This window comes from Tenrec ecaudatus, chromosome 1 (genome assembly GCF_050624435.1).
Source record: "Tenrec ecaudatus isolate mTenEca1 chromosome 1, mTenEca1.hap1, whole genome shotgun sequence".
NCBI classification, from domain to species: Eukaryota; Metazoa; Chordata; class Mammalia; order Afrosoricida; family Tenrecidae; genus Tenrec; species Tenrec ecaudatus.
Genome location: NC_134530.1, coordinates 265,518,543 through 265,529,891, shown reverse-complemented (window position 1 = coordinate 265,529,891; position 11,349 = coordinate 265,518,543).

Below are 11,349 nucleotides of genomic sequence, written 5' to 3'. Positions count from 1 at the left end.
GTTGTGTTATGTTATTCAAGACATTGTATCTAGAAACAGTTACTGCCGGCCTCTCTGCTTTGAAGTTAAGTGACCCTGCAGATATCCTCAGAAGTCACCCTTTTTGTTACACCTTGTTCAAGACTTTTATCTGGTTACAATTCATTCCATAAAATGATTTGCATTAGATTCATTCTTGCTTAAAAGCGACCAATGGGAAGACCAGTTCTCTGGGATTGGCCTGACTCAAGTCATGGTATTTTCACCTACCACATATGCATGTGAAAGTTGGATATTGATTAAAGAAGACCGTAAAAGAACTGGCGAATTTGAATTTTGGTGCTGGCAAATAATAGTTACGGTATCATGGACTGGTAGAAGAAAAAACAAATCTAAGAAGAAGTACAGCCAGAATGCTCCTCAGAACTGAGGATGGCGCAACTTAGTCTCACTTACTTTGGACAACTTACCAAGAGAGACTAGAGACTAGTCCCTAGAAAGGACATCATGCTTGGTAGATTAGGAAGTAAGCCAAAAAAAAAAAAAAAAAAAGAGGAAGATCATCAGGGAGATGGATTGAGAGGGTGTCTGCAACCATGGGCTCAAATATCACAACTATTGTGAGGATGGCACTGGACCAAGTAGTGTTTTGATTTGTTGTTATGAGTTGGAAGCAGCTACATGGTAGCTACCAACAGCACCAACCTGTATGCTATGTGTTTAGTGCCCGTTGAGCTGAATGCTTTCTGAAGCCAAGATATTTGATTAAACTTAAAAATGACCAACCATGTGAAATTTCAACTTCAGCAGTTATTGTATCAATTATAATTCTACTGTTTTCTTCCACCAATTTCTGGACTTCTGCCACCATTTCTTCATTTATAGAGATTGATGGGCTTCCTTTTCCTGCCTTATCTTTGAGGTTGTCTCTATTGTTCTTAAAATACTTAATTCCTCTAAAAGCTGGTGTTTTATATGGGGAAGCATTCCTGTAAACTTGTTTCAAAGCTTCAATGATTTGAAAGATGCCCACTTGGGGTTTGTTAAAATTTTGATATTAGCCTTGACTTCAAAACATTTTTCCCATGGCACAAAAATATACTCTCCCCCTCTTTATAAGGCACCCCAGTCGGACTCAGACAAGTGAATTGCTGAGAGAACTTGTCTGCAGCCCTCTACGGATTTCAGTGGCTTGTTTAAGCACATTCTGTTTGCAGTAATTCCATGCATATGAACTGGAGCCCTAACAGCAACACATTTAGACTTGCCTCTGCATCTTTCCAAATGCGGCTCTAAAACCTTAAACTGAAACCTCACCCAATGCAGGCAAACAATTACCAATGATGTGGTTTAAAGGGACTTTGAGGGGGACATTCACTACTTTAAAATCTTCCCCAATGCCCCAAACTTTGGGCAGAGATTGCCTAATTGTACTGGCAGTCTGCTAAGATTATTCCACAAATAGCAAATGCTTGAAATGCCTAACAAATTAACAAAAGAGGTGGCTAGTGGAAATCATCACTCATTGAATAAATATATGAAAAGCACCTACTACAATATACTAGGTGTTGTACTAGGTGCTGGAGACATTTTGATCAAATTTCCCTGCATTCCAAGAAGAAACTAAACTAACCATGTTTCATAAATTTACCTAAGTGAACATAGTCTTATTTAGATATCAACTTTCACCCACTAACCTCAAAACACTGTGATTGATTTTTTGTTTGTTTTTAGTGAACAAAATTTGTCACAGAGGGTGAAGGAGGAAGAGTTTTTGCTTAGGGAACATTAAGTTTATTTTTATGGAGGTGGAAAATTTTGGAGAGGGATATCAATAACAGTGCACAACACAAAGAGTATAATCAATGGTACTGAATTATACATGTATAATTCATATAGCAGGTTGTTGAATTAGAGAATATTTTTGTGCATATTTTGTCAAAATTGAAAAAATTACATGAATTACAATGAGTACAAAGAAGAAGATGTTCTGAAAATGATTGTGGTAAAGATTATTCAACTCTGCTTGATATGATTGAATTGTATGATATGTGGTTGAAGTGCCAATAAAACTGTTTTTAAAAAAAACATGTCACAGAAATGTTAAGTAACAAGTTAGTTTCTGTTTCATCTAAATCCAGGAACACACTGCCATAGGTGGAGTCAATGCCAACTCATAGAGAAGATAATAAATGACCATGATTTTATTAAAACAAAAGAGGAGAAAGATGTGATTTAGCAATAGTTATATAATTTACTTTCAAAGTGTTATTTTTTGCAAAAGACACAGAATAATGTCATTTGTGAACATTTTTCTCTCTGTTTATCTGAACTGTAATGTATTTAACAGCACAACTGACATTGAATAGCATGAACTTGAATTGCGAGTGCCCACTTATACATGAAGCCTCACCCTCCTATAATTAAGGGAAATGACTGCTTTCACAGAGATGATGGGAGTCGCACAGTGCTTTAAGCAAATACCCCCGACTCGCAATTTCACCCAGTAATAAAAGAAGGAAAAATCCACGTATAATTGGGTAGTGCATTTCAAGCCCATACTGTCCAAGGGTCACTTGTAAATTATATCTGCATTTTGAACTGTCTGGCAAGTCTGTTGCCCTAACTCTGTGTGGTTCAAGTGTCAACTGTATTTTAACCAAATTACTCCAGTACTAACTTTGTTCAAAAATATCTTAAAACATTGCTATTAAGTATATAAGTTATGGTGGTGGTTAATTGCAAGCGAGTTGATTCTAACTCGTAGCAAGTCTGTGTTTTCAGCTAAGAACTGCTCCATAGAGTGTTCAAGCTACAATTAGAAGCAGAACACCAGCTCTGGGTTAAAAAATGCCCATTAAAAAAAAAAAAGCAGGAGAAGGAGAGAGAGACCAGGCTTCAACCCAATGCGCCAAGACATAAATACAACATATCAACATACCAGGGAACCAATAGGGAGTTCTTCAGGCCCCGCCCCAATCCCAACTATGTGGACACACACCACCCCCACCCCTCAGAAGAATGCACTTCAGTGGACAGCACTGGGGCTACAGCTTGAGGGGAAGAGCATGTCAGATTAGAGCACATGGAAGAAATGATAAGGGATGGAGAGGGAGGAGAGGACATCCTGGCCACCAAGTTCTGAGGACGTTATTCCTGCTCAGAGTAGACAAGGCACAGAGAGGACCACAGGGCCAACCCCCACCATGAGACATGATGTTCCTCACTAAGCCATAGCGCTGCTGGGGACAACACTGGAGACAATGCAGGAATAGTGCACAGTCGGACCCCATCATGCTGGGGCGAAACACTAAGGACATGTAACACAGCAGCAAGGGGAGCAAAGTGATGAAATCCCCGGGAAATACCAAAAATAGACTTTGGAGACACAGTGTGGCACCCCATCAGACTCTACTGGAAAACACTCCTAAACCCCAATAAACAGATCTTGAACTATTTATAGGCTTTTCCATTTTTTTCAGTGGCTTTCTTTTTGTTATTGTTATTTTGGGGTTGGTTTTTTCTTTTGGTTGTTGTCATTGTTTTGTTGGTTTTGACTTCCTTTGTTGTTTTATTTTGCTTTGCCTGGTTTTTGTACTTATTAATGTATCTGCATGTCTATCTAGATAAGACAGGTGGGATAAATAATAAGGAGGTGAAAAGAACGGGACCCGTGGTTCCGGGGGGACATGGGAGAAGGGGAGGTGGGAAAAAGGAAGGGGGGCTGGGAACCAACCCAGAGACAAGGGAACAACAAGTGAACTAAAATCAATGGAGAGAAAGGTGTAGGATGCCTAGTGGGGCTTAATCAAGGGCTATATAACAGTGAGGAATTAATAAACCCTAATGAAGGCTGAACATGATGGTGGGACAAGAGGAAAGTAAAAGGAAATAGAGGAAAGAACTAGGAGGCAAAGAACATTCATAGAGGTCTAAACACAGCCATGTACATATGTAAATATATATATGAGGGGGAATATAACTATGCACTCATATCTATATGTTAAGAATTAAATTTGCAGATGGACATTAGGCCCCGGCCAAGTACTCCCTCAACACAAGAACACTTTGTTCTAACAATCCTGCATTCTGTGATGCTCACCTTCCCAACAAGATCGTTGAAGACAAAGCGGGTGCATAAGCAAATGTGGTGAAGAAAGCTGCTGGTGCCTGGCTATCAAAAGATATAGCATCTTGGGTCTTAAAGACTTGAAGATAAACAAGTGGCTATCTAGCTCAGAAGCATCAAAGCCCATATGGAAGAAGCACACCAGCCTGTGTGATCATGAGGTGCCAATGGGATCAGGTATCAGGCATCTTTGACCCAGAAAAAAAATCATACCCAATATGAATGGGGGCAGGGCATGGAGTGGAGACCCAATGCCCATCTGTAGACAATTGGACATCCCCTCACAGACAGGTCACAGGGAAGAGATGAGCTAGTCAGCGTGCAGTATAGCACCAACGAAACACACAACTTTCCTCTAGTTCTTTGGTGCTTTCTTCACCCCATTATCATGACCTCAATTTTACCTTACAAATCAGATTAGACCACTGCTACAGACAAGAGTCTGCAACACATGGAATCCAGGATAGATAAATCCCTCAGGGACAACAAGGAGAGTAGTTACCAGGAGGATTAGGGGAGGGGAGGGGGAGAAAGAAGGAATTGATCATAAGGATCAACCTAGAACCCCCACCCAGGAAAAGTAGGTGAGGGGCGATGGAGGACAATGTAAGATATGAAAATAATAATCTATAACTTATCAAGGTTTCATGAGGGAGGGTGAGTGGGGGAAGGAGGGGGAAGAAATGGGGAGCTGATATCAGGGGCTCAAGTGGGAAGAGAATGCTCTGTAAATGATGATGTGGCATACATGCAAATGTTCTTGACACACTGGATGAGGTATGGATTGTGATAAGAGATGTAAGAGCCCCCAATAAAAATAAGGATAAAAACCCCAAAGCCTAACCCACTGCCATGGGATCAATTCTAACTCGTAACTTTACCCTATAGAAGGTTTGCAAGCCTGGAATATTTAAGAGGGCAGAAAACCTCGTCTTTCTCTTGTGGAATGGCTGGTGAGTTTGAACCACTAACCTTGTAGTTAGTAATCTAATGTCTTACACCACTACCAAGGTGCCTCTAGGTGGGTTCAAACTACCAACTTTTTAGGTAGGAGTAGAGCTCTTAACAGTTTCTTCTGCTATTAATATTAAAGAAAATTTTGTTTAAAAGTTTTCAGAGGAACACAGAAAGTATAACCTGAAACATAAAAGGAATAAATAATGAAGAGTACTCCTCATAGTTTTACACCAAGAAGCCCTACTAGAGTATATATCACACACTGAAAACTTTGTAAACAGGAAATCCTCCAGATAATTTGACTCTAAAATTAGATCGTAACAAGATTTTTGAAAGATGTAGCTAATGTGAATGTGCACAATTTTACTTTTAGCTATTTCCCTGAGTACTTTGTTACTACCCAAAGTAAAATCACCAAGTCCATTGCCAGCAAGCTGATTTGACCTCATAGTTACCCGGTAAGACAGAGTATAACTGTCCCGTAGAGTTTCCAAGGCTATAATCTTCATGGGAGCTGGCTGCCACATCTTTTTCAAGTGGGTTGGCTGGTGAGTTCCAACTGATGCCCTTTTGGTTAGCAGGTGACCACTTGCCCACTGTGCCACCGGGGTTGCTTGGGGTTGCTGTTGTTTTTGTTGTGGTTCTATGCCATCGAGTTAGTTTCTACTCATAGCAACCCTATAAAGAACAGAATGAAACACTGCCCTCTCCTCTACTATCCTCACAATTGTTCGTATGTGTGAGCCCATGGTTGCAGCCCCTGTGATAAAGTCCACCTCGTTGAGAGCCTTCTTCACTTTTGCTGCCTCACCATTTTACCAAGGATGATGTCCTTCTCCGGGAATGGTCTCTCTTGCCAACATGTCCAAAGTATGTGAGACACAGTCTTGCTGTCCTTGCCTCTTAGAAGGATTCTGGCTGTACGTCTTCCAAGACAGATTGGTTTCTTCTTTTGGCAGTCTATGGTACTTTCAATCAATCCCATAGTTCAAATGCATCAGTTTTGGTTGCCACATACATAAATGAGTCCGATAATGTCACAATGACGTCTCATTTCACTCAGGCAAAAGCCGAAGTCTTACACGATCTGGCTTTTCATAACCTTGTGTCTTCCTACTCTCCATCTCTGCAGGCCTATTGGCCTCTTTATCCTTAAAGTTGTTTCCTCTGCCTGAAATGCTTCTTTCCAGATAGCTGCACAGATAACCCCTTCACCCCTCCCAGGCCTTTCATCAGACTGCACCCTCAAAGGTGTTTATACAAACACCAGTTGCTGGCCAAGCTGACTCTCACTGAAGGAAACCTCCACGAATTTCAAAGAATTGTGTTTTCCAAGGTTTTCAATGGCCATTTTTTTTGGAAGTAGATTCTTCAAAGGTGCCCATGAGTGCACTCCGACCACAGATTTGTCAGTCAGTAATTGAATGCTTAGCTGTTCTCTCCACCCAGAGATATTCCTGATTCTCAATGCTGCCCTTGAATCCAGGCAAAGAGGGCAAGGGGTTGCCTCTGCCCTGGACCCCACAATGGAGAGTGTTCCTCATATTAAAAAGCACCCCTAAATATAATTTAATGTTAAGAATTAGGGAATCTCTACCACTTGGATTCTGGTGTTGAGAGTAGGCACGCCTATAACTCTAAACATAATTTCTTTCCTAGCACTTTACAGTTTCTGGCATACTACAATTCATCTATTTATTATACTTCTTTGTATTGTTCCCCCCCCCCACATTTAGACTATGTTGTTAGTGTTGTTGGGTGCCATCAAGTAAAACCTCGCTCATACCAACTTTACAGGACAGAGACAAGCTGCCTCATGTGGTTGCCTGGTTACAATCTTTATGCTCCCATAGATACGTTGGCAAATTTGCAGCCCTGTCCTCTCACTTAGTAGCTGAATGCTTAAGCACTGCAGGTGCAGTGCCTCATACTCAGGCACTCAGTCAGTATTTGTTGCATAAATGGTTTAATTAATTTAAAGAGTTGAGTTTAAGTACAGATAAATACACCAATAGCATGTTAGTCATGAGTTTGCTATTCTTTCTTTCATGTGGAAGATCGGGTTTGATTTCCTGCCACTGCTCCTCATGCGCAGCCACCCCCTGTCTATTAGCAGAGCTTACATGTTGCCACAATGCTGAACAGCTTTTAAGGAAGTGTCCAGATTAAGATGGACTAGGAAGAAAGGCCTGGCAATCTGCCTCCAAAAATCAGTCAATAAAACTGTGGATCACAAGGATTCAATCTGCAACCAATGGTGCAGGACCAGACAGGCAACATTTTGTTCCATTGTACATAGGCTCTCTGTAAGTTAGTGGGCAACTCTGATGCAGTTATAAACAAGTTAATCATAATATCGAAGTGAACTTTGGCAGCTTTAAGCCTTGTACAATGCACTAAATGGAGCATAAATGGACTTATGAGGAAGATAAAGGGTACAGACAGACATCTATCTGTAATTTCAGTAGCAATAACATGATCAAAATTATAGAGAGGGCCCATATCTGAGTGCAGACCAAGCAATCACTAAATTCAGAAATTATAGGTATAATAAAGTGGAGAAAAGATAGTCTCTTCAACAGATGGTGCTGACATCATTGGATTTCTATTTGCAGAATGAATCAGGACCCATACCTCCATTCGTGTACAGAAACAAACAAGATGGATTACAGACGTGAACGTAAATCCAAGAACTATAAAGATCATCAATGAAAAAGTAGAGACAAACGTGGGGGCCCTAATACATGGCATAAAAAAACTGTCAAACATAATGAAAAACACACACATAGCTGAAGACAAGCTAGATTAATGAGGGCTCCTAAAATAAGAAATCTGTGTGCATCAAAATATTTCACAACAGAGTAAAAAGAAAATGTAAAGCCTGGGGGGAAATTTTGGTAGTGACATAATGGGCAAGCAACTAATCTTTAAAATCTATGGGAAACTTCAACACCGCCACAAGAAAAAGGCAAAAAAAATTAAAACATACCCATGTCAGTTACACCAGTATCACAATAACAAGAAGATGGCAACAACCTAAATGCCTGTCAGTGGAAGAATGGCTAACCTTGGATACACACTTACAGTGGAATACTACCCATTGTTAAAGGATAATGATGGATCTGTGAACCACCTCGTGATTGGGATGGACTTAGAGGCCATTATGCTGAGCAAAGTCAGTAAGAAACAAAAGGACAAATATCGTATCTTGTTGTTAGGTGCCATCAATTTGGTTCCAACCCACAGTGACCTTAAATGCACCACAAAACAAGGCGCTGTCCAGCCCTGCGCCAGCCCCCCAGTTGTTCCTAGGTGTGAGCGTCTTGTTGCAGCCATGAGGTCAATCCAGCTCCTTGAGGGACTTCCTCTTTTTCATGGCCCCTCCCCCAAAGATGGTGTCCTTCTCCAGGGACTGTATGAGACCACTGTTATTGTGAAAAATCAAGAAAAGCTTCTTCATCCCAAAAGAAACAGTCATTGATAGTTACAAGGGGTGGGGTAGGAAGGGTGTAAAGGGATGCAATAGGCTAGATAGATGGATAGGCATTGATGTTGATGAAGGGTAAGATAACATGTAATAGGGAGAGAGGAAAGGGTAGAGGGAAGAAAGAGCAAACCAGTGGGAAACTTGATAGGTTGTTTACACTAGTGAATGAAAAACCAATGGTCTAATATATAAAACTCCACCTAATTCACAATAAAGAAGAAAGACAAAGTAGTAAGTGTATATGTTTAGTTTTCAACTGCTTTACTCTTTTAAAATGCACATGAATCTTTAAAAATAATGTACTTCTTAAGAGATCCTTTGAAACTTTACTGAAGAGGTCAGTTAATAATTAATGTCTCCATTAAATTGTTTAGCAACATCCCTTTTTGAAAAAATCGATCAGATTATGTTTTTAAAAAGATTATTTTATGTAATTTTCTCTAGTAAATCACAGATAACCTTTTGATCCCCAAAAGCATGAATACTTAACTCAAAAGTTCCTGCCATGGCATTAAAAGGCTTGTGAACATTAGAAAATATTTTATGAGATTATCTTTGCAACCAATTAAAATAATTAACACAGCTCAAATTTTCCTTCTTCGTTTTGGAAATCTCATGCTGAGTGTATGTGCCTTACTTCCTTATCTAGGAAAAACTGTATTTCTGAGAACAGTGTCACTAATTTTCCTAAAGGCATTTTATTTTTTTAATTCTTTTCTATTCACAGTGGAAAATATATATCATAGTAACAAAATCAAACATTACAGAAATATATAACTTGGTAAATGAAAGTCTTCTATGATCTTATCCCAAAGATAATCACTGGCATCAGTTTGATAGGTGTGTCCGCAAATGTACATTTGCAGATTTATAACACAGACTTATAACACATTGATGTCATTATTGTATTATTGAAGTGATTATTCTTGCTATTATCGGCATTACCATGGTGTCATCATCACCTGGAGAGAAGGATCCACTATGGCGCACAGTTTTCAGTCACATGATACAATTGTCATTTCTTCTTACGTTAATAGCTAATATTTCTCATAATTTCTGATAAATTCCTGTGGTCAACAAGTTTCTGATTAACTTTGAGCTGTACCAAACATGAGCTGTTTATTTTGGAAGAACTAATGAAATCCATTCTATGTAGTAGTAAAGATAATGAGTGAAAAGGAATTTTAAAACATCATTAAAATGCACCTTTGTTATCCTTTCCTGTGAACAAAGTCAAGAGACAAGGGATTAGCGCAGATTAACAATGAGAACAATCCTCTAAAGCACATGCTCACTCAGTCAGAAAAACAGTAGAAAACAGAGATAGTCCAGTTGTGAGGAGATTCACAGATCAGAACATCACTTGATATTCTGTGTTTCGTCCTTTTGTACATAGGATTGCTATAACTAGGAACCAATTCAATGGCATCTAGCAACAATGGTTCACAGGTAAAGTTGGAAAGTATCTGCCAGGTTCAAGCTAAGATCTGGTAAAGATATTCATGTGTTCACTGGCTATTTAAAATATTGTGTTATAGAAGATGATTCTAAGATCTACACTTTAGCATTCCATACACATCATAAATTTGGATCATATTCGCCCAAATGCCTCTACTTCTTAATGTTACACACAGAATCCAGTAGTAAGACTGATAGATTGAAATGCTTTGAGAGTGATTAGGGCAGAGAATGTATGGATGTGCTTTATACAATTGATGTATGTATATGTGTGGATTGTGATAAGAGTTGTATGAGCCCCTAATAAAATGTTTTTTAAAAAGACTGATAGATTGACCCCATGCTTCATATTTTTCATTCAATTACTGGATATTTCCTGTGCAGCTGGTAATGTTCTAAGTTTAGGGATCGAGACTGGTGGTTTCCAGACCTGTTCCAAAGTCAAGCAAAGGCTGCATGACAGGGAGGGTGAGAGCCATGTCAGAAGGCAGGCATGTAATGGCATGAAGAGTTCCCAAGGGCCAGGTTATTATGTGAAAATCAGTATTAGGCGAAAATGGAGGATGACCATTTCAGATCACAACAATCCAGGTGAACATCTTATGACATCGCTGCCAATTTACATCATCATTCTATAACTGCCAAACCAAGGAGAATCATTACCCCGCCAAGTGGTTTATATTATGTATGTTAACCATCAAAGCCCACAGTGTACTCTTGCTTCATACCTTGGCCAATATGTGCACAAAATAGTTACACAGCAGACATTTTACTACCGTCATAATGTGAACTGTCAGGTAGTAATAAAATTGGTCAGTGAGGAATAGGTGTACTTGTTAGTTGCGGTCAAGTCAGCGCCCCCTCGTGGGGAGTCCAGGGACGACAGAGTAACATGGTGCCCATTCCTCCGCCATCTTCACCCTCATTGACGTCGTCCACTCGGTGATGGCAGTCGTTGTGTATTTTGAGTGCCTTCCAACCTAGAAGTTCATCTGCCTGCACTGTTAGGGATACTTTTTGACTGTGAGCTGTAGAGCTTTCGTCGGTTAATTTTGGGAAGTAGATTGCCAGGCTTTTCTTCCTAAGCTGTCCTCTTCCGGAAGATACACTGAAACTTGGACAACCTGGGTAACCCTGCCGACATTTGACCTATCGGCGGCATCGCTTCCAGCAATATAACAACATACTGACAGTTGGAGGGTGAAATCAGACGCCTGAAATACAAATAACGGTTACAGATCTGCTTTTACTCTTGCTGTTCAAAAATGCACTGGTTTTTCCTCCAGAAATAAAATATGCAGGCCAAGAATTTGAGGCCATCGAGTCAAAGAAGACCAGG